The 24,163-nt window shown below is 47.1% G+C and overlaps 1 protein-coding gene and 1 long non-coding RNA gene across 3 annotated transcripts in view; one reads left to right on the top strand and one right to left on the bottom strand.

The window, feature by feature from the left end:
- The window catches only part of ADCY6 (adenylate cyclase 6), a 421,005-nt gene that overhangs the window by 193,637 nt on the left and 203,205 nt on the right, over window positions 1-24,163 (top strand). The gene's annotated exons all lie outside the window — the stretch shown is intronic.
- Window positions 8,787-24,163, bottom strand: part of LOC135014662 (uncharacterized) — an 83,987-nt gene continuing 68,610 nt past the window's right edge. The window contains exon 3 of the long non-coding RNA XR_010213086.1: window positions 8,787-8,860. This is a non-coding gene — a long non-coding RNA (uncharacterized LOC135014662). The remainder of the gene's footprint in view (window positions 8,861-24,163) is intronic.

Consider the following 24,163-nt stretch of genomic DNA (forward strand, 5'->3'; position numbering starts at 1 on the left):
GGTCGGAAAATCATGTGATAGCACTGTCAGCAGTGTTCATTCCGGGAGTGGACAACTGGGAAGCAGACTTCCTCAGCAGACACGATCTTCACCCGGGGGAGTGGGGACTTCACCCAGAAGTCTTCCACATGATTGTGAACCGTTGGGAAAAACCAAAGGTGGACATGATGGCGTCCCGCCTCAACAAAAAACTGGACAGATATTGCGCCAGGTCAAGGGACCCTCAGGCAATAGCTGTGGACGCTCTGGTAGCACCGTGGGTGTTCCAGTCAGTGTATGTGTTCCCTCCTCTTCCTCTCATACCAAAAGTACTGAGAATCATAAGAAGGAGAGGAGTAAAGACTATACTCGTGGCTCCGGATTGGCCAAGAAGGACTTGGTACCCGGAAATTCAAGAGATGCTCACGGAAGACCCGTGGCCTCTACCTCTAAGAAAGGACCTGCTCCAGCAGGGACCATGTCTGTTCCAAGACTTACCGCGGCTGCGTTTGACGGCATGGCGGTTGAACGCCGGATCCTGAAGGAAAAAGGCATTCCGGATGAAGTCATCCCTACCCTGATCAAAGCCAGGAAGGATGTAACCGTGCAACATTATCACCGTATTTGGCGTAAATATGTTGCGTGGTGCGAGGCCAGGAAGGCCCCTACGGAGGAATTTCAACTGGGTCGATTCCTGCATTTCCTGCAAACAGGACTGTCTATGGGCCTCAAATTAGGGTCCATTAAGGTTCAAATTTCGGCCCTGTCAATATTCTTCCAAAAAGAACTAGCTTCTGTTCCTGAAGTTCAGACGTTTGTCAAGGGAGTACTGCATATACAGCCTCCTTTTGTGCCTCCAGTGGCACCTTGGGATCTCAATGTAGTTTTGGGTTTCCTAAAATCACATTGGTTTGAACCACTCACCACTGTGGACTTAAAATATCTCACATGGAAAGTGGTAATGCTGTTAGCCCTGGCTTCAGCCAGGCGTGTCTCAGAATTGGCGGCTTTATCCTATAAAAGCCCTTACCTAATTTTTCATACGGACAGGGCAGAATTGAGGACTCGTCCTCAATTTCTCCCTAAGGTGGTTTCAGCATTTCACTTAAACCAGCCTATTGTGGTGCCTGCGGCTACTAGGGACTTGGAGGATTCCAAGTTGCTGGACGTAGTCAGGGCCCTGAAAATATATGTTTCCAGGACTGCTGGAGTCAGAAAATCTGACTCGCTGTTTATCCTGTATGCACCCAACAAGCTGGGTGCTCCTGCTTCTAAGCAGACGATTGCTCGTTGGATTTGTAGTACAATTCAGCTTGCACATTCTGTGGCAGGCCTGCCACAGCCAAAATCTGTAAAAGCCCATTCCACACGGAAAGTGGGCTCATCTTGGGCGGCTGCCCGAGGGGTCTCGGCTTTACAACACTTTGCCGAGCAGCTACTTGGTCAGGGGCAAACACGTTTGCTAAATTCTACAAATTTGATACCCTGGCTGAGGAGGACCTGGAGTTCTCTCATTCGGTGCTGCAGAGTCATCCGCACTCTCCCGCCCGTTTGGGAGCTTTGGTATAATCCCCATGGTCCTTTCGGAGTCCCCAGCATCCACTAGGACGTTAGAGAAAATAAGAATTTACTTACCGATAATTCTATTTCTCATAGTCCGTAGTGGATGCTGGGCGCCCATCCCAAGTGCGGATTGTCTGCATTACTTGTACATGGTTATTGTTACAAAAATCGGGTTATTGTTGTTGTGAGCCATCTTTTCAGAGGCTCCTTCTGTTATCATGCTGTTAACTGGGTTCAGATCACAAGTTGTACGGTGTGATTGGTGTGGCTGGTATGAGTCTTACCCGGGATTCAAAATCCTTCCTTATTGTGTACGCTCGTCCGGGCACAGTATCCTAACTGAGGCTTGGAGGAGGGTCATAGGGGGAGGAGCCAGTGCACACCAGGTAGTCCTAAAGCTTTTTACTTTTGTGCCCAGTCTCCTGCGGAGCCGCTACCCCCCCATGGTCCTTTCGGAGTCCCCAGCATCCACTACGGACTATGAGAAATAGAATTATCGGTAAGTAAATTCTTATTATATATATATATATTAAACATGCCCAAAGAGACATTAGTCTACTGGGTTCTAGAGTCAACGCTATGTCGATTTCTGCTTGACGTGTCCTGTAGAATATGCAATGGACAGGTAATGCCGACTTAAGAGGCATATGGAAGGCTGAGGATTGTGTGGAGAAGGGATCTCGGACCTGGTCTCCACAGCTATAGCTGGTAATTCTGATCTTTTGCCTTCTATTCCTGCACAGCCTAGGAAAGCATGACATTATCAAATGCAGCCTTTCGAACAGAAAGTAACAAGAAAGTCCGAGGTGCGTCCTTTCTTGCCAGAGGCAGGGGCAGAGGAAAGAAGCTGCACAACACAGCTAGTTCCCAGGAACAGAAGTCCTCCCTGGCCTCTACAAAATCCACTGCATGTCGCTGGGGCTTCACAGGCGGAGCTAGGCCCGGCGGGGGCACGTCTTCGTAATTTCAGCCACAAGTGGGTTCACTCCCTGTTGGATCCCTGGGCAATAGATATTGTGTCTCAGGGATACAAGCTGGACCTTGGGGAGATGCCCCCTCACCGACGGCCCTGCCGGCTTCCCCCAACGAGAGGGAAATAGTGTTAACTGCAATTCACGAATTGTATCTTCAACATGTGGTGGTCAAGGTTCCCCTCCTTCAACAAGGAGGGGGTTATTATTCGACCATGTTGTAGTCCCGAAACCGGACGGTTCGGTCAGATCCATATTGAATTTAAAATCCCTGAACATATACCTGAAAAGGTTCAAGTTCAAGATGGAATCGCTAAGAGCGGTCATCGCAAGCCTGAAAGGGGGAGATTTTATGGTGTCTCTGGACATAAAGGATGCATACCTTCATGTCCCCATTTATCCACCTCATCAGGCGTACCTCAGATTTGCGGTACAGGATTGTCATTACCAATTTCAGACGTTGCCGTTTGGTCTCTCCACGGCCCCGAGAATATTCACCAAGGTAATGGCGGAAATGATGGTGCTCCTGCGGAAGCAAGGTGTCACAATTATCCCGTACTTGGACGATCTCCTCATAAAAGCGAGATCAAGAGAGCAGTTGCTGAACAGCGTATCACTTTCTCTGGAAGTGTAACGGCAACACGGCTGGATTCTATATATTCCAAAGTCGCAGTTGGTTCCTACGGCTCATCTGCCTTTCCTAGGCATGATTCTAGACACAGACCAGAAAAGGGTTTATCTCCCAATAGAGAGAGCTCAGGAGCTCATGACACTGGTCAGGAATCTATTAAAACCAAAACAGGTGTCAGTGCATCACTGCACTCGAGTCCTGGGAAGGATGGTGGCATCATACGAGGCCATTCCCTTTGGCAGGTTCCATGCGAGGACCTTCCAATGGGACTTACTGGACAAGTGGTCCGGATCACATCTTCAGATGCATCGGTTAATCACCCTGTCCCCCAGGGCCAGGGTGTCACTCCTGTGGTGGCTGCAGAGTTCTCACCTTCTAGAGGGACGCAGATTCGGAATTCAGGACTGGGTCCTGGTGACCACGGACGCTAGCCTCCGAGGGTTGGGAGCAGTCACACAGGGAAGAAATTTCCAAGGTCTGTGGTCAAGTCAAGAGACTTGCTTTCACATCAACATCCTGGGACTAAGGGCCGTATACAACGCCCTACGTCAAGCGGAGCACTTGCTTCGCGACCAACCGGTTCTGATTCAGTCAGACAACATCACCGCAGTGGCTCAGGTGAACGGCCAGGACGGCACAAGGAGCAGAGTGGCGAGGGCAGAAGCCACCAGAATTCTTCGCGGGTCGGAGAATCACGTAAGCGCTCTGTCAGCAGTGTTCATCCCGGGAGTGGACAACTGGGAAACAGACTTCCTCAGCAGACACGACCTCCACCCGGGAGAGTGGGGACTTCATCAGGAAGTCTTCACACAGATCACATATCGGTGGGAACTGCCACAGGTGGACATGATGGCATCCCGCCTCAACAAAAAACTACAGAGGTATTGCGCCAGGTCAAGAGACTTTCAAGCAATAGCGGTAGACGCCCTGGTGACACCGTGGGTGTTCCAGTCGGTCTATGTATTTCCTCCTCTTCCTCTCATTCCCAAGGTGCTGAGGATAATAAGATAAGGAGGAGTGAGAACAATCCTCATTGTTCCAGATTGGCCACGAAGGACCTGGTATCCAGATCTGCAAGAAATGCTCACAGAGGACCCGTGGCCTCTTCCTCTAAGACAGGACCTGTTGCAACAGGGGCCCTGTCTGTTCCAAGTCTTACCGCGGCTGCGTTTGACGGCATGGCGGTTGAACGCCGGAGCCTAGCAGAAAAGGGCATTCCGGACGAGGTCATTCCTACGCTGATAAAGGCTAGGAAGGACGTGACAGCTAAACTTTATCGCCGTATATGGCGAAAATATGTTTCTTGGTGTGAGGCCAGGAATGCTCCTACAGAGGAATTCCAGCTGGGCCGTTTACTTCACTTCCTACAGTCAGGAGTGAATTTGGGCCTAAAATTGGGCTCCATTAAGGTCCAGATTTCGGCCCTATCCATTTTTTTGCAAAAAGAGTTGGCTTCTCTACCAGAAGTTCAGACTTTTGTAAAGGGAGTGCTGCATATTCAGCCTCCTTTTGTGCCTCCAGTGGCACCTTGGGATCTTAACGGGGTGTTAAGTTTCCTAAAATCACACTGGTTTGAACCACTTAAAACGGTGGAGTTAAAATATCTCACGTGGAAGGTGGTCATGCTATTAGCCTTGGCTTCGGCTAGGCGTGTGTCAGAATTAGCGGCTTTGTCACCTAAAGCCCCTATCTGGTTTTCCATATGGATAGAGCAGAATTGCGGACCCGTCCACAATTTCTGCCAAAAGTGGTGTCATCTTTTCATATGAACCAACCTATTGTGGTGCCTGTGGCTACTCGTGACTTGGAGGATTCCGAGTTACTGGATGTGGTCAGGGCTTTGAAGGTTTATGTAGCCAGAACGGCTAGTGTCAGGAAAACGGAGTCGCTGTTTATCCTGTATGCATCCAACAAGCTGGGTGCTTCTGCTTCAAAGCAAACTATTGCTCGCTGGATCTGTAACACGATTCAGCAGGCTCATTCTGCGGCTGGATTGCCGCTACCAAAATCAGTTAAAGCCCATTCCACTAGGAAGGTGGGCTCTTCTTGGGCGGCTGCCCGATGGTTCTCGGCATTACAACTATGCCGAGCTGCTACTCGGTCAGGTTCAAACACTTTTGCAAAGTTCTACAAGTTTGATACCCTGGATGATGAGGACCTATTGTTTGCTCAATCGGTGCTGCAGAGTCATCCACACTCTCCCGCCCGTTTGGGAGCTTTGGTATAATCCCTATGGTCCTTACGGAGTCCCCAGCATCCACTAGGACGTTAGAGAAAATAAGATTTTACTTACCGGTAAATCTATTTCTCGTAGTCCGTAGTGGATGCTGGTCGCCCGTCCCAAGTGCGGACTTCTTCTGCAATACTTGTATATAGTTATTGCTGCAATAAGGGCTATGTTATGGTTGCATCAGGTTGGTCTGATGCTCTGTTGTTGTTCATACTGTTGACTGGGTAAGTTATCACAAGTTATACGGTGTGATTGGTGTGGCTGGTATGAGTCTTGCCCTGGATTCCCAAAATCCTTTCCTTGTACTGTCAGCTCTTCCGGGCACAGTTTCTCTAACTGAGGTCTGGAGGAGGGACATAGAGGGAGGAGCCAGAGCACACCAGAATCCAAATTCTTTCTTAAAGTGCCCATGTCTCCTGCGGAGCCCGTCTATTCCCCATGGTCCTTACGGAGTCCCCAGCATCCACTACGGACTACGAGAAATAGATTAACCGGTAAGTAAAATCTTATTATTTACAAGTTATGTAGTGATAATTCTTAAAAGGATGATCCTGTCTGACTCACAGGATGAAATGCTACACCTCATACAAAACTTAATTCTCTGCCCCTGGCACAGTAAATAAAAGAAACCAATTAATACAGCTTCAGAAGGCTATTTAGTATAAATATGGTCTTTGCCATAAAAGGTAATTTGATATTTGCATGTCTGTTTAAAATCTTTTATCAGAGTCACAAATCCTTATTTGAGGTGTTAAAGTAGAATGCTCTTTTTTATATATTAGTATAATGCAACTCCCTGTTGCAAAATAGAAGAATAGAAGGATATTGGAAGTTACAGTGTGCAGGTCATGAACATCACACAGTGGCGGATTATACCTATGGGCTGCAGCCCTCCAAGTAATATCTGCCACCCCTCTCATGCTGCTTTCACATCGCAAATGCCGGATCCTACCCGGTAAGAGAAACGTGTACTTACCGGGTGGGATCCGGCATTTGCGCTCCGTTGCAGGCTTTCCGACCCGGCAATATACCGGGTCGGTTGCCATAGCAGCGGAGGGCGCAGCAGCAGCGGGGGTGGAGGCGGCGCCGGGAGATGAGCTCATCTCCTGCACCGCCTCTGCCTATACTGTGAATGGGAGCCGTGTCGCATCGGAACGGCTCCCATTCACACTGCGCCTGACCCGGTAATCAACCCGGTAATAACCCTTCTTTTTTACCGGGTTGAATTACCGGGTCAGACGACCCGCTAATTCACCAAAGGACCTTTCACATCGCACACGGACCCGTTTCGACACGGCAATATGCCGTGTCGATACCGGGTTTTCAGTGCGATGTGAAAGGGGTATCGGTGTCAGTGAGCCATATGCAGTCTGTGACTGCACTGGCTTCACTGTGACTGGCAATGACTTCCTATTGGAAGTCCTACCTATCAGTCACAGACACACAAGACAGTACCATGGGAGGTGTTTCCTCTCTCTGGGACTGCCGGACTGGGTTGCGATAATCAGAAGCTGGCTTCCTCTAGGAAGCCACTCCCTGCCTTTGGCGCAGCCCAATCTGGCTTCTATGGGCGATTGCTGATGCAGTCCTTAGAAGGTGGGTGTTTTCTCATGCGCAGTCGCACCACAAAGTCTGTGCATGCACCAGATCGATTGCGCAGGCAACGGGACCTGGCTGACAATGCCCAGCTCTCTTCCTCTCCTGGCAGCAGCCCCCTACTAAATGTAAATAGGAGCCACCGCTGCTCCTGACTTTTAATGTTTGTCATACATTTGTAAATAAAATGAGCAGGTAGAGAATGTAGATCCAACATTGCCACCGGTTATCCTGACCAACATCTGATGTCTCCCAGTCACAGCTGATTGCAAGATGTTTGGGAATCTTTTAAATGCAACCAGAATCTACCGTATAGATACAGTTATTTGCTATGCGTAAACCTGATCCAAAAGCAACAAACTTAAGAGACTAAAAATGTACTTTTAAGATTTTCTTTTAAATCCTCTCAGCTTTGTTTGCTCATAGGGGGTAATTCCAAGTTGATCGCAGCAGGAAATTTTTTAGCAGTTGGGCAAAACCATGTGCACTGCAGGGGAGGCAGATATAACATGTGCAGAGAGAGATAGATATGGGTGTGGGGAGTTCAATCTGCAATCTAAATTGCAGTGTAAAAATAAAGCAGCCAGTATTTACCCTGCACAGAAACAAAATAACCCACCCAAATCTAACTCTCTCTGCACATGTTATATCTGCCCCCCTGTAGTGCACATGGTTTTGCCCAACTGGTAAAAAATTTCCTGCTGCAATCAACTTGGAATTACCCCCATAGTACCTATTAATGTCATTTGACCTTTGTTTGTTAAAACAAAAAATGTAAACAAGATAAAAAATTGTTTAGGGTACTGTGGGCCCCTCAGTGAATATATGGCCCTAGGCAGGAGCATAGGTTGTAGAATAGATTGTCAACCTATGAATGTAAAACTTAGTTTACAATATCTGACCCCACCATTTATATAAAAAGGTATTGTTACTTTTTAATAAGGAATTAGAAAGAAGCTTAAAGGAGCCAATTGATAAGGTTAGTAATATAGATACAATTAAAAGGGAAACTTTATGGAATTGAGTACAGTCGGATAACCGTTTGATTCAAGCCAATGATTGGGTGAACTTTCACTTAAATATGGCACCCTAAAGTGATCTACCTTAAAATGTTTCTCTTGTAAAGAGCTGCTTTGGCATCCAGATACAAATAAGGTAATGTAGCTTACTGTCAGATTTTTTCCCCTGGGTTTTCCTCTTGAAAAGCTCACTGGCCCTCATTCCGAGTTGTTCGCTCGGTATTTTTCATCGCATCGCAGTGAAAATCCGCTTAGTACGCATGCGCAATGTTCGCACTGCGACTGCGCCAAGTAACTTTACTATGATGAAAGTATTTTTACTCACGGCTTTTTCTTCGCTCCGGCGATCGTAATGTGATTGACAGGAAATGGGTGTTACTGGGCGGAAACACGGCGTTTCAGGGGCGTGTGGCTGAAAACGCTACCGTTTCCGGAAAAAACGCAGGAGTGGCCGGTGAAACGGTGGGAGTGCCTGGGCGAACGCTGGGTGTGTTTGTGACGTCAACCAGGAACGACAAGCACTGAAATGATCGCACAGGCAGAGTAAGTCTGGAGCTACTCTGAAACTGCTAAGTAGTTAGTAATCGCAATATTGCGAATACATCGGTCGCAATTTTAAGAAGCTAAGATTCACTCCCAGTAGGCGGCGGCTTAGCGTGTGTAACTCTGCTAAATTCGCCTTGCGACCGATCAACTCGGAATGAGGGCCCCTATTCCTTATATAATGTTTTCAGGGCTTTTGCGCTGTCCTGCTTTGTTTTGGAGGAATTGTTTCACATATGGAAAAATATTACTTGCTTGTTTCAGTTTCTTTAACCATATTGGTGTTGTCGACGGTTTTCGCAATGCAATACAAGACATTTGTTGTATCCTGAGGAAACAAAGAGGTTCATTTTAATGCATGTCAACATGATTTAAAGCAGTGTTATTTTATTTGATTTGCGTAGAACATTGGGTGCTCATGTAATGATGTAAGAGGCCCACAATGTGGCTCAGTGACAGAATAATGTATAAGAGAGAGTGACACATTGTACAAAGCTGCCTGGAAGGGTGTGAGATCTTTTTCCACAGACATATGTGAACCTCAGCTGCACAATATTTGGACATGAAGTTTTTATTCTTGTACTGCATTCAAGCCTGATTAAGCAATTACTATTAAGGACGTAAGAGTTCTAGCTTTTCTTAAAAACATGCAGTATTATATTTGCATATAATTGAACTGCCCTATTAAAGGAAAATAATATGTCCTAAAATTCACTTCCTCTGTCATGTCTGCTCAGTTAGTTAGGCCACAATGGACTCGATTTAATTCTGCTACCAATGCCGGGAAGGAGGTCCTGGAGCTTTTAAATTGTCCTCATCGCTAGTCGAGAGAAGCCAGTACTCTCGCCTGAAATAGGAGCGAGAAATGGCACTCTCTGATTTAAGGGTCTGCCGCGATGCTGTTTGCGCTGCGCTAAAGGCAGAAAACAGCATTGCGGCACTAGTTTAGCCGGATTTCTGCTCATACCTCAGGAGGAATGAAGCAGAAATCCTCTAGTCGGGCATAACAGCTTGATCAATTGAATACCTCCCTCCCCATGCTATTAAAATCATGCAGAATCGAATTGAGCCCCATGTGTATGGCAAAAATATATGGTGGCTCACTGACCAAGTCCAACTGCCAAATATGATCTGACTACAGGATACGTCCTTATTTCTCTATCGTCCTAAGTGGATGCTGGGGTTCCTGAAAGGACCATGGGGAATAGCGGCTCCGCAGGAGACAGGGCACAAAAGTAAAGCTTTTACAGGTCAGGTGGTGTGTACTGGCTCCTCCCCCTATGACCCTCCTCCAGACTCCAGTTAGATTTTTGTGCCCGGCCGAGAAGGGTGCAATTCTAGGTGGCTCTCATAAAGAGCTGCTTAGAGAGTTTAGCTTAGGTTTTTTATTTTACAGTGAGTCCTGCTGGCAACAGGATCACTGCAACGAGGGACAGAGGGGAGAAGAAGTGAACTCACCTGCGTGCAGGATGGATTGGCTTCTTGGCTACTGGACATGAAGCTCCAGAGGGACGATCACAGGTACAGCCTGGATGGTCACCGGAGCCACGCCGCCGGCCCCCTCACAGATGCTGAAGCAAGAAGAGGTCCAGAATCGGCGGCTGAAGACTCCTGCAGTCTTCTTAAGGTAGCGCACAGCACTGCAGCTGTGCGCCATTTTCCTCTCAGCACACTTCACACGGCAGTCACTGAGGGTGCAGGGCGCTGGGGGGGGGGCGCCCTGGGAGGCAAATGAAAACCTTTAAAAAGGCTAAAAATACCTCACATATAGCCCCAGAGGCTATATGGAGATATTTACCCCTGCCTAAATGTACTAAATAGCGGGAGACGAGCCCGCCGAAAAAGGGGCGGGGCCTATCTCCTCAGCACACGGCGCCATTTTCTGTCACAGCTCCGCTGGTCAGGAAGGCTCCCAGGTCTCTCCCCTGCACTGCACTACAGAAACAGGGTATAACAGAGAGGGGGGGCAAAATAAATGGCAATATATTAATATAAAAGCAGCTATAAGGGAGCACTTAATCATAAGGCTATCCCTGTCATATATAGCGCTTTTTGGTGTGTGCTGGCAGACTCTCCCTCTGTCTCCCCAAAGGGCTAGTGGGTCCTGTCTTCGTATAGAGCATTCCCTGTGTGTCTGCTGTGTGTCGGTACGTGTGTGTCGACATGTATGAGGACGTTATTGGTGTGGAGGCGGAGCAATTGCCAAATATGAGGATGTCACCTCCTAGGGGGTCGACACCAGAATGGATGCCTTTATTTGTGGAATTACGGGATAGCGTCAACTCGCTTAAGCAGTCGTTTGCCGACATGAGGCGGCCGGACACTCAATTAGTGTCTGTCCAGGCGCCTCAAACACCGTCAGGGGCTGTAAAACGCCCCTTGCCTCAGTCGGTCGACACAGACCCAGACGCAGGCACTGATTCCGGTGGTGAAGGTGACGAATCAACCGTATTTTCCAGTAGGGCCACACGTTATATGATTTTGGCAATAAAGGAGATGTTACATTTAGCTGATACTACAGGTACCACTAAACAGGGTATTATGTGGGGTGTGAAAAAACTACCAGTAGTTTTTACCGAATCAGAAGAATTAAATGACGTGTGTGATGAAGCGTGGGGTGCCCCGATAAAAAACTGCTAATTTCAAAGAAGTTATTGGCTTTATACCCTTTCCCGCCAGAGGTTAGGGAGCGCTGGGAAACACCTCCTAGGGTGGACAAAGCGCTAACACGCTTATCAAAACAAGTGGCGTTACCCTCTCCTGAGACGGCCGCACTTAAAGATCCATCAGATAGGAGGATGGAAAATATCCAAAAAGGTATATACACACATGCAGGTGTTATACTACGACCAGCTATTGCGACTGCCTGGATGTGCAGTGCTGGGGTAGTTTGGTCAGAGTCCCTGATCGAAAATATTGATACCCTGGACAGGGACAATATTTTACTGTCGTTAGAACAAATAAAGGATGCATTTCTTTATATGCGTGATGCACAGAGAGATATCTGCACACTGGCATCACGGGTAAGTGCTATGTCCATTTCGGCCAGAAGAGCTTTATGGACACGACAGTGGACAGGCGATGCGTAGAGGAGTTATTTGGGGTCGGTCTATCGGATTTGGTGGCCACGGCTACGGCCGGGAAATCCACCTTTCTACCTCAAGTCACTCCCCAACAGAAAAAGGCACCGACCTTTCAACCGCAGCCCTTTCGTTCCTTTAAAAATAAGAGAGCAAAGGGCTATTCATATCTGCCACGAGGCAGAGGACGAGGGAAGAGACAGCAACAGGCAGCTCCTTCCCAGGAACAGAAGCCCTCCCCGGCTTCTACAAAAGCCTCAGCATGACGCTGGGGCTTCGCAAGCGGACTCGGGGGCGGTAGGCGGTCGTCTCAAGAATTACAGCGCGCAGTGGGCTCACTCGCAGGTAAATCCCTGGATCCTGCAGATAATATCTCAGGGGTACAGGTTGAAATTAGAGACAGAGCCACCTCGCCGTTTCCTGAAGTCTGCTTTACCAACGTCCCCCTCAGAAAGGGAGACGGTTTTGGAAGCCATTCACAAGCTGTATTCTCAGCAGGTGATAGTCAAGGTACCTCTTCTACAACAAGGGAAGGGGTATTATTCCACTCTTTTTGTGGTACCGAAGCCGGATGGCTCGGTAAGGCCTATTCTAAATCTGAAGTCCTTGAACCTGTACATAAAGAAGTTCAAGTTCAAGATGGAGTCACTCAGAGCAGTGATAGCGAACCTGGAAGAAGGGGACTTTATGGTATCCTTGGACATTAAGGATGCGTATCTCCACGTTCCAATTACCCCTCACACCAGGGGTACCTCAGGTTCGTTGTACAAAACTGTCACTATCAGTTTCAGACGCTGCCGTTTGGTTTGTCCACGGCACCTCGGGTCTTTACAAAGGTAATGGCCGAGATAATATTTCTTCTTCGAAGAAAAGGCGTATTAATTATCCCATACTTGGACGATCTCCTAATAAGGGCAAGGTCCAGAGAACAGCTAGAGATGGGTTTAGCACTATCTCAAGAGGTGCTAAAGCAGCACGGATGGATTCTGAATATTCCAAAATCCCAATTAATGCCGACAACTCGTCTGCTGTTCCTGGGGATGATTCTGGACACAGTTCAGAAAAAGGTTTTTCTTCCCGAAGAAAAAGCCAAGGAGTTATCTGACCTGGTCAGGAACCTCCTAAAACCAGGAAAGGTGTCTGTACATCAATGCACAAGAGTCCTGGGAAAAAATGGTAGCTTCTTACGAAGCAATCCCTTTCGGCAGATTCCATGCAAAGGGATCTGTTGGACAAATGGTCAGGGTCGCATCTTCAGATGCACCTGCGGATAACCCTGTCGCCGAGGACAAGGGTATCCCTTCTGTGGTGGTTGCAGGAGGCTCATCTATTGGAGGGCCGCAGATTCGGCATGCAGGATTGGATCCTGGTGACCACGGATGCCAGCCTGAGAGGCTGGGGAGCAGTCACACAGGGAAGAAATTTCCAGGGAGTGTGGTCGAGCCTGAAAAAGTCTCTTCACATAAGCATTCTGGAACTAAGAGCAATCTACAATGCTCTAAGCCAGGCGGAACCTCTGCTTCAAGGAAGACCGGTGTTGATCCAGTCGGACAACATCACGGCAGTCGCCCATGTAAACAGACAGGGCGGCACAAGAAGCAGGAGGGCAATGGCAGAAGCTGCCAGGATCCTTCGCTGGGCGGAGAATCACGTGATAGCACTGTCAGCAGTATTCATCCCGGGCGTGGACAACTGGGAAGCAGACTTCCTCAGCAGACACGACCTTCACCCGGGAGAGTGGGGACTTCATCCAGAAGTTTTCCACATGCTATTAAACCGTTGGGTAAAACCAATGGTGGACATGATGGCGTCTCGCCTCAACAAAACACTGGACAGGTATTGCGCCAGGTCAAGAGATCCGCAGGCAATAGCTGTGGACGCGCTGGTAACACCTTGGGTGTACCAGTCGGTATATGTGTTTCCTCCTCTGCCTCTCATACCAAAGGTATTGAGGATTATACGGCAAAGAGGAGTAAGACTAGTGGCTCCGGATTGGCCAAGAAGGACTTGGTACCCGGAACTTCAAGAGATGGTCACGGACGATCCGTGGCCTCTACTTCTGAGAAGGGACCTGCTTCAGCAGGGTCCTTGTCTTTTTCAAGACTTACCGCGGCTGCGTTTGACGGCATGGCGTTTGAATGCCAGATCCTAAAAGGAAAAGGCATTCCAGAAGAAGTCATTCCTACCTTGATAAAGGCAAGGAAGGAAGTCACCGCGAAGCATTATCGCCGTATTTGGCGAAAATATGTTGCGTGGTGCGAGCAGCGGAGTGCTCCGATGGAGGAATTTCGACTGGGTCGTTTTCCTACATTTCCTGCAATCAGGATTGTCTATGGGTCTCAAATTGGGATCTATTAAGGTTCAAATTTCGGCCCTATCAATATTCTTCCAAAAAGAATTGGCCTCAGTCCCTGAGGTCCAGATTTTTATCAAAGGAGTACTGCATATACAGCCTCCTGTGGTGCCTAAGGTGGCACCGTGGGATCTAAACGTAGTTTTAGATTTCCTCAAATCCAATTGGTTTGAACCACTAAAGAATGTGGATTTGAAATATCTCACATGGAAAGTGACTATGTTACTGGCCCTGGCTTCGGCCGGGAGAGTATCTGAACTGGCGGCTTTGTTTTATAAAAGCCCTTATTTAATTTTCCATTCGACATAGGGCAGAGCTGCGGACGCGTCCGCATTTTCTCCCTAAGGTGGTATCAGCGTTTCACCTGAACCAGCCTATTGTAGTGCCTGCGGCTACAGACGACTTGAAGGACTCCAAGTTGTTGGACGTTGTCAGAGCCTTAAAAATATATATTTAAAGGACGGCTGGAGTCAGAAAATCTGACTCGCTGTTTATACTGTATGCACCCAACAAGTTGGGTGCACCTGCTTCTAAGCAGTCGATTGCTCGTTGGATTTGTAACAAAATTCAACTTGTACATTCTGTGGCAGGCCTGCCACAGCCTAAATCTGTTAAGGCCCATTCCGCAAGGAAGGTGGGCTCATCTTGGGCGGCTGCCCGAGGGGTCTCGGCATTACAACTCTGCCGAGCAGCTACGTGGTCAGGGGAGAACACGTTTGTAAATTTTTACAAATTTGATACCCTGGCAAAGGAGGACCTGGAGTTCTCTCATTCGGTGCTGCAGAGTCATCCGCACTCTCCCGCCCGTTTGGGAGCTTTGGTATAATCCCCATGGTCCTTTCAGGAACCCCAGCATCCACTTAGGACGATAGAGAAAATAAGAATTTACTTACCGATAATTCTATTTCTCGGAGTCCGTAGTGGATGCTGGGCGCCCATCCCAAGTGCGGATTATCTGCAATACTTGTACATAGTTATTGTTAACTAATTCGGGTTATTGTTTAGGAAGCCATCTTTCAGAGGCTCCTCTGTTATCATACTGTTAACTGGGTTTAGATCACAAGTTGTACGGTGTGATTGGTGTGGCTGGTATGAGTCTTACCCGGGATTCAAAATCCTCCCTTATTGTGTACGCTCGTCCGGGCACAGTACCTAACTGGAGTCTGGAGGAGGGTCATAGGGGGAGGAGCCAGTACACACCACCTGACCTGTAAAAGCTTTACTTTTGTGCCCTGTCTCCTGCGGAGCCGCTATTCCCCATGGTCCTTTCAGGAACCCCAGCATCCACTACGGACTCCGAGAAATAGAATTATCGGTAAGTAAATTCTTATTTTTAATCAGATGGTGATCAGTTTAATGTCTAGCAGCTTAGTATGGTTTCTGATTTGCCGATATCAGCCAGATTTGTTTGGAGCAGTACTATAACTTGCACTTAGAGAACGAAAGAACATCACCTAGTTAGCCTTTAATAGTAGAGGAAATATTACGTACTCTTTTGTTAATGTTGCTATATTTTCTTTTATTATTACCATAAAAAAAATTTTAAATTTTTTATTTATGACTTTTTATTGGGCATTCCTTAACCTCACTATTACCCATGGATCGCATATACTGTACATTCTATAAACACGGGGGCTGCCATACCTCTGTCTCATATGTTATTGACTCCTATGACATTATTTATTCCCGTCATGCCACAGTTTTGCTATTAAGGCATGCTAAGAATGTGGCATGGCATGCTGGTATGTGTAGTCTACAAAAGCAGCAGGTTGAATACTCCTCCTTTACAAGAAAGCTCCTAAGAGCTACTTGGAACAAGAGTAACTAGTCAGTAACTTTATTCTGTGTGTGTACTTCCTCAATCAACTCCATTACTTTTCTAATGCACTCTGAATGGGAGGCGATCACGAGACTGCCTGTCGGGATCCTGACGGTCACAATGCTGACGCTGGAACTACGACAGGCGGGAAATCCCACCATCGAAACACAGGCACCACAGGCTTATCTCTCTCTGTGGGTGTCCGCGACACCCATAGACGGAGAATGTAATCTGTGGCGAGCGCAGCGAGCCCCACTGCCGGCATTCTGACAGAAAAGATATGTATTCCCTCTGATTTTATTTGACCACGTATTTCAGGCTAGGACATCCAGCAAACTAAAGGGCCCTACACTCTGGCCGACATGACTGCACGATATGAACGATCTTGTTCATTAATGAACAAGATAACGTTCATATCGTGCAGTGTGGAAGCTCCAGCGATGAACGATGCGCGATTCCGCGCTCGTTCATCGCTGGCCCCCCCGTCGGCTGTACTTCAATGCAGCCGGGTGACTGGGGGAGTGAAGAAACTTCATTCCCCCCTCACTGCCCCCCCGCCGCCGGGTCACCCGTCGGCCGTATCCGCCGTCGGGCAGCTCGGCGACGGATCGGTCAGTGTGTAGGGCCTGTTAGAAATGTGGACCTTGTTTCCATGGAAAATAATTTGTCGTGTGCTGGATGATTTTTCCTTTCATTGCTAATGTGTACAGCATTTCAGGGTCATCTTGTTTAGCAAGTTCCCAGCTATGATAAATCCCGCTGTGTTTGTTTTTGGCATGAAGCCAAAACACTTGATGTGGGGCAATTCTTGTTAGATTCTTTGTATGCCCATAATGTGCATGGCTGCTCTAGGTTTAGAGATTTTCTCATTGCTTAGGCTATAGCTGGTAAGCGCTATCATAGTATATTGCTATGTAATCGATTTATAGACTTGCACCAAGTCAAACGTCTTTGTATTTTGTATCATTGTCCCCTGATTATGTTACATTCCACCCGAGAAAGGGTCGTGTATTTTCATTGTTACACTATGCATAATGTAAGTTCAAGGTAACCCCTTCCCTAAGAGGACGGGACAGATCAGTCATTAACTTGATCAAGGCTACGTGGTAGAAAGTAAATCGGGAGAAAGATGTGTTTGGCGCTGTCGCCTCAAATGCCACATAAAACTGTTCTGCTTAACCTTCACAAACCTCCCTCTAAATGACTCCACTGTGCAGATCTGCCATAGAGTGCATTTTATGGCATGTTTTATAGCTCAATCCAATATATTGTTCTTCCCTCCGCCTTACATGAGTCGCATTCATTCTGAACTATTTCATATGACTTTCTTATTGCAATTTATGTAACCTAGCAGTGATGGTTAGAATTGCACACGTAACAGAAATGTTAAATGCGTCTATTTTAAGTACTTGGTTTTAACTGGAGTCATTGTTTATGTGCTGTAGGTTTTTCTGTAAAAAAAAATAATAATAAAAAATGCGTGTCCTTCTCTTCAAGTACCTGTTGTTAGGGGTTGGGGCTGAAATGCCAGCGGTCAGAATACCGATCACAGCATCCAGCTGTTTAGAATCCCGACAGTGGTCGGGAAGGAAGCTACCCCTTACCCTCCCTTACTGTAGCCTTACCCTAACCATCCCTCTCTGCAACCTAAACCTAACTCCCCCTCCCCGCTACCTACCCTAACCCTCCCTCCCCCCCCCCCCGAAGCGTAAACCTAACCCTCCCCCCAACAGCCTAATCCTAACCCCCATACACACACACGCACACGCACAGCTTAACCCTCCCCGGCGATGCCTAACCCTGACCTGCCTTCTGGATAGCCTAAACCCCCCCCCCTGCAGTTTAAACCTAACACATCACCCCCTCCTCCCACGCGGCTTACATCTCAGACGTCCCAGCAGTCATCGATCTCGGCTGACGGTATGCCAGTGCTGGTCTTTTGACCGTCGAGATTCTGACCGGATCCAGTGGTTAGGTGTTATAGGTACAATAGACGTAATGCTATCCTGATTTCTTTATGTAGGGTACATAGCTCCTGTTGGTGGATATTCTTAGCATTACATTGATGCAGTATGGTGGCACAGTGGTTAGCATCATTGTCTCACAGCACTTTGTGTGGAGTTTGTATGTTGCCACATATTTACATGGTTTTATTTCACATTCTCTGGCTTCATTTTCTACTGTCCAGAAACATACAGCAAGCTAAATTGGTTTCTGAAAAATATAAATAAAACAAAATGATGTGTGTGTTACAATAGCCTTTGTTAGTCCTCTTTCAAACAGTCCTTTCCTTCTCATTAAGTGGCGTGTTTGTTATTTGTTGACTTCAATAATACTGTACATGTTGAGAAGAAAATGGTGTTGTGCTTTCATTGCACTTTTTTTTATACCCGTCACTGAAACCAAGCTGTATTTTAGATTGTGACAAGAATTACCTTTGCCATCCTTTTACTTTGGACTACTGCATGTGGATAATTTAAATCTCAGGGATGATTTCACAAAGTAGCACAAGGTCTGTCTGTGAAATTCCCAGGCTATACATAGACACATCTTCCTCATCCGCCATGACGAAACGTAAGAAGATCTTCCACTCGCTGTGACCAGACAAAGAAGACTACAGCAGTCCAACCGCAGGTTCAGACTAGGGAGGCCAATCCCGGGACGTTTTTTCAATCCCGGCATTCGGGATTGAAAAACGCTCAATCCCGGGATTGCAGTAGGGATCAGTGAAGAAGGGTGTAGGGAGCAGCGCTGGAGGGTAGGTAGCAGTGCAGGAGGGTGTAGGTAGCGGCGCGGAAGGGAGAGAGGGTGTAGGTAGTGGCGCGGGAGGGAGGGTGTAGGTAGTGGCGCGGGAGGGAGGGTGTAGGTAGCGGCGCGGGATGGAGGGAGGGTGTAGGTAGCGGAGCGGGAGGGAGGGTGTAGGTAGCGGTGCGGGAGGGAGGGTGTAGGTAGCGGGGAGGGAGGGTGTAGGTAGCGGTGCGGGAGGGAGTAGGTAGCGGCGCGGGTGGGAGGGCTGGTAGCGGCGCGGGAGGGGGGAGGCTGTTAGAGAGATTACTGCATGGAGGGAGGGTGTAGGTAGCGGCGCGGGAGGGAGGCTGTTAGCACTGCACGGAGGGAGGGTGGGTGTAAGTAATACCACTTACTATTAGGTGGGCGCCAGCCATGGACACACTGAACTAGGCGGCATTTCAAATGAAGCGCCGGCCGCCAGCCAACCAGAGCTGGCGGACCGGCAGCTAATCAGGGTAGCGGCCGCAGCAGTCACTCCTGATTGGCTGCCGCTGCTGCGGCCGCTTCCCTGATTGGCTGCTAGTCCGCCAGCTCTGATTGGCTGGCGACCGGCGCTACATTTGAAGTGCCACCGCGTTCAGCGTTTGTCTATGGCTGTCGCCCGCCTACTAGTAAGTAGTATTACTTACACACCCACCCTCCCGCACATGCGCAATGTAATCCCATGAATCCCGGGATTGGATGCTCCAATCCCTTGATTCAAATCCCGGCATTTTTGGGCCCAAATCCCGGGATCCTGCCGATCCCGATCCCGGGATTGGCCTCCCTAGTTCAGACAGCTCGATATATGAGCTTCACAATAACCAGCATAGCATTGCCATGTCTACCTATGGGACAGAAAAACAGAGGCAGTCTCATTACTTTTCATTCAGCCCCCATATGTGTGTGTTTGTGTGTATATGTATGTATATATATGTGTGTGTGTGTGTGTGTGTGTGTGTGTGTGTATATATATTTAAAATTTCCTATTACTGTACGCCTGTCATGGAAGAATGGCACAGGGCCAAGCTCCAGCTGGCTGTGGTTAACCGCTCTTACTACACAGGAAGGTGTAGCTTGTGCAAAGCCCTGGCCGAGAGATCAGTTCACTCCTTCTCTCTCCTCCTTTCGCTTTGTGGAAACTGCCTGTTTCCCACGATTCTCTTCTCATTAATATAGCATTGAGAAATTATTACTGGTGGTGTTTTTGTCCATAATTTGTCTTCTCCTGCTGTTCCTTCATTTTATGTGGAATTGGCTAAGAGACCTTTCACACATGCATGAGAATGCTTAACATATTCTCTCTGGTATACATCTCGAGGAGTTTTTTTTCTGTAGCTGACAAGGAATATTTAATAGCAAAAATAAACAACCTCAGTCTGCATGTGCTGCCTGCGTATTGCTGTCATTTTTCACACACAGCCTGTGACATGACAGGAGTTGATTGGCTGGTACTTTATCTCCATCCACTTTATCTCTCTCCAAGGCTAAGTAAATAGACCTGTTAGTTTTCTGTGATTCATGTGACCTGAGTGTAGTCCCGTGTATGTTCAAACTTATTCTATGGGGTATATGCAATTGCGGTCGAATTGGCGCAAATGTCAAAAAACGGGGCATTTTCAACACTAAAAAATGATTCGACAATGCAATACAGTACTTTTCGACAAAAAAACGGGCGTTTCAAATTCGACTTTTTGCAATTCGACAGTTGTCAAATTCGACATGTCTGCAATGGTAAAAATGCGGCTTTTCGACAAAAGTATATTCAATTGAAGAATGTCGATTCGACAACAGTGCTTTTCGACAGTTATTTTGTCAATTTCAGTCTGCCTCATTTTGCTGGCGGGATCAAATAAAAATTTTAAAAACATGTTTTTTTTGTTTTGTTTTTTATTGCTAATAGCATATCTATTTATATTAGAAGGGATTATGTACTTGGTTTGTCTATTAGGAGCCACAACTATTATTTATATATTTTTTAAAAGAATATATATATTTTTTTTTACTGACTAAAATAATATGGAGAGATCAGAGCATATTTTTCAGTGGGAAGGGGTGGGAATGTGTAAAAAATCCTGAAAAAAAATGCGTGGGGTCCCACCTCCTAAGCATAACCAGCCTCGGGCTCTTTGAGCCGGTCCTGGTTGTAAAAATACGGGGGGGAAAATGACAGGGGATCCCCCGTATTTTCACAACCAGCACTGGGCTCTGCGTCCGGTCCTGGTGCCAAAAATACGGGGGACAAAAAACGTAGGGGTCCCCCGTATTTTTCACACCAGCACCGGGCTCCACTAGTCAGCGAGATAATGCCACAGCCGGGGGACACTTTTATATCGGTCCCTGCGGCCGTGGCATTAAATCACTAACTAGTCACCCCTGGCCGGGGTACCCTGGAGGAGTGGGGACCCCTTAAATCAAGGGGTCCCCCCCCCCCTCTAGCCACCCAAGGGCCAGGGGTGAAGCCTGAGGCTGTCTCCCCCCCCCCCCCCCCCCCCCCATCCAAGGGCTGCGGATAGGAGGCTGATAGCCAAGTGACAAAAATAAAGAATATTGTTTTTTGTAGCAGAACTACAAGTCCCAGCAAGCCTCCCCCGCAAGCTGGTACTTGGAAAACCACAAGTACCAGCATGCAGGGGGAAACCGGGCCTGCTGGTACCTGTAGTTCTACTGCAAAAAAAATACCCAAATAAAAACAGTACATGCACACCGTGAAAGTAAAACTTTATTACATACATGCATGCCGACACACACATACTTACCTATGTTCACACGCCGACTCGGTCCCCTTCACCAGTAGAATCCATGGGGTACCTGAAAATAAAATTACACTCACCAAAATCCTGTGTAGATCTGTCCTCTTCTTGTTTGTAATCCACGTACTTGGCAAAATAATAAAACGCAAAAACGGGCACCATGGCCGCAGGTACCGATATAAAAGTGTCCCCCGGCTGTGGCATTATCTCTCTGACTAGTGGAGCCCGGTGCTGGTGTTAAAAATACGGGGGACCCCTACGTTTTTTGTCCCCCGTATTATTGGCACCAGGACCGGACGCAGAGCCCGGTGCTGGTTGTGAAAATACGGGGGATCCCCTGTCATTTTCCCCCCCGTATTTTTACAACCAGGACCGGCTCAAAGAGCCCGAGGCTGGTTATGCTTAGGAGGGGGGACCCCACGCATTTTTTTTCGGGATTTTTTACACACTTTTGTGCCGTCCATGAAGTCGAATCCAGGACGCACACTATCGTCAATTGGTCTGTTTTTCGACAGCGGGACTGTCGAATCCGTTTTTATTGAATATGTCGAATTCGGGTCCCGGCGGGAGGGTGTCTGAATGTCGAATTGTGTCTAATTTAAAAACGGTCGAATTCCAGCCGGAATTCGACCGCAATTGCATATACCCCTATAAGTTATAAAATGAGTATGCACAATGTTTCATGTTGCACATGGACTATCTAGAATAGAAAAGCTGTAAGTATGCTGTTACATTCTGAGCATGAACTAAATAAACAAATAAGCTGTAAGTATACCGCTACAGACTTCACTTGCACTGTATATAATAAAGCTGTAATCCCACTTCTACATACTGTACCTATACTGTGTAGAATATGTAAACTATAAGCACTCTGCTACCTGCTGGACCTGCACTGTAAGGTTAGGAAAGCTGTAAGACCAGTACTATACACTGGATCTACACTACATACAGTACAATAGCAATGCTGTAAACACAGTGCTACACACTGGATCTGCACTGTATACGTTATGAAAGTTGTAAACACAGTGCTACATACTGGATCTGCCGTGTATATATTAAGAATGCTGTAAACACAGTGCTACACACTGGACCTGCCCTGTATACGTTATGAAATCTGTAAGCACAGTGCTGCATACTGGATCTGCCCTGTATATGTTATGAAAGCTGTAAGCACAGTGCTGCATACTGGATCTGCACTGTGGGCCTGATTTAGGTCCCGTTGTAGTAGCAGCACATGGCACAAGCTAGCAATGTTCGGTACTTTGCACATGTGCCAGACCACGTCTACAGTTCAGGTCTTTGACATAGCATGCAGATCAGCATTAGACTGTCAGTGATTGAGTATCTGATGCTGTTTGTGGGTGGTGATGGCCTCCGTTTTTCAAAATGGAGGTGTGTCGCTGCTGTTGCGTTGGAAAGACGATGTCAAGATCTACGTCCAAAGACGGCGATGTCCTGTTCTCTTTGTTGTTGCGGCAGCCGGCTTGTGCAATTCCATGGGTCACGCAGCCAGCCAATGGTTTGCAGATGATCTGATACTGCGTTCTAGGATGCCGCTCGGACCAGTAATGCATGTAGGAGGCGCAATGCTTCCTGCTGCATTTCCATATTAGTGCAATAGCAACTCAACTCCAACCACATCTGCATCAGGCCCAGTACGCATACAGTAGGAAAGTGCTACATCTTGGATCTGTCCTTTTATATGTTTTGAAACCTGTTAAGTGCAGTGGATCCTGGAACCGCATTATATATAATGGGAAAGCTGTAAGCACACTGCTACATACTGGATCTGTACTGTATATAATAGGAAAGCTGTAAGCACAGTGCTACATCCTGGATCTGTACTGTATACAATAGGAAAGCTGTAAGCACACTGCTACATACTGGATCTGTACTGTATACAATAGGAAAGCTGTAAGCACATTGCTACATCCTGGATCTGTACTGTATACAATAGGAAAGCTGTAAGCACACTGCTACATACTGGATCTGTACTGTATACAATAGGAAAGCTGTAAGCACACTGCTACATCCTGGATCTGTACTGTATACAATAGGAAAGCTGTAAGCACACTGCTACATACTGGATCTGTACTGTATACAATAGGAAAGCTGTAAGCACACTGCTATATACTGGATCTGTACTGTATACAATAGGAAAGCTGTAAGCACACTGCTACATACTGGATCTGTACTGTATATAATAGGACAGCTGTAAGCACACTGCTACATCCTGGATCTGTACTGTATACAATAGGAAAGCTGTAAGAACACTGCTACATACTGGATCTGTACTGTATACAATAGGAAAGCTGTAAGCACACTGCTACATACTGGATCTGTACTGTATACAATAGGAAAGCTGTAAGCACACTGCTACATACTGGATCTGTACTGGTTATAATAGGAAAGCTGTAAGCACACTGCTACATACTGGATCTGTACTGTATACAATAGGAAAGCTGTAAGCACACTGCTACATACTGGATCTGTACTGTATACAATAGGAAAGCTGTAAGAACACTGCTACATACTGGATCTGTACTGTATACAATAGGAAAGCTGTAAGCACACTGCTACATACTGGATCTGTACTGTATACAATAGGAAAGCTGTAAGAACACTGCTACATACTGGATCTGTACTGTATATAATAGGAAAGCTGTAAGCACACTGCTACATCCTGGATCTGTACTGTATACAATAGGAAAGCTGTAAGCACACTGCTACATCCTGGATCTGTACTGTATACAATAGGAAAGCTGTAAGCACACTGCTACATACTGGATCTGTACTGTATACAATAGGAAAGCTGTAAGAACACTGCTACATACTGGATCTGTACTGTATATAATAG

Source organism: Pseudophryne corroboree, chromosome 2, assembly GCF_028390025.1.
Source record: "Pseudophryne corroboree isolate aPseCor3 chromosome 2, aPseCor3.hap2, whole genome shotgun sequence".
Taxonomy (NCBI): domain Eukaryota; kingdom Metazoa; phylum Chordata; class Amphibia; order Anura; family Myobatrachidae; genus Pseudophryne; species Pseudophryne corroboree.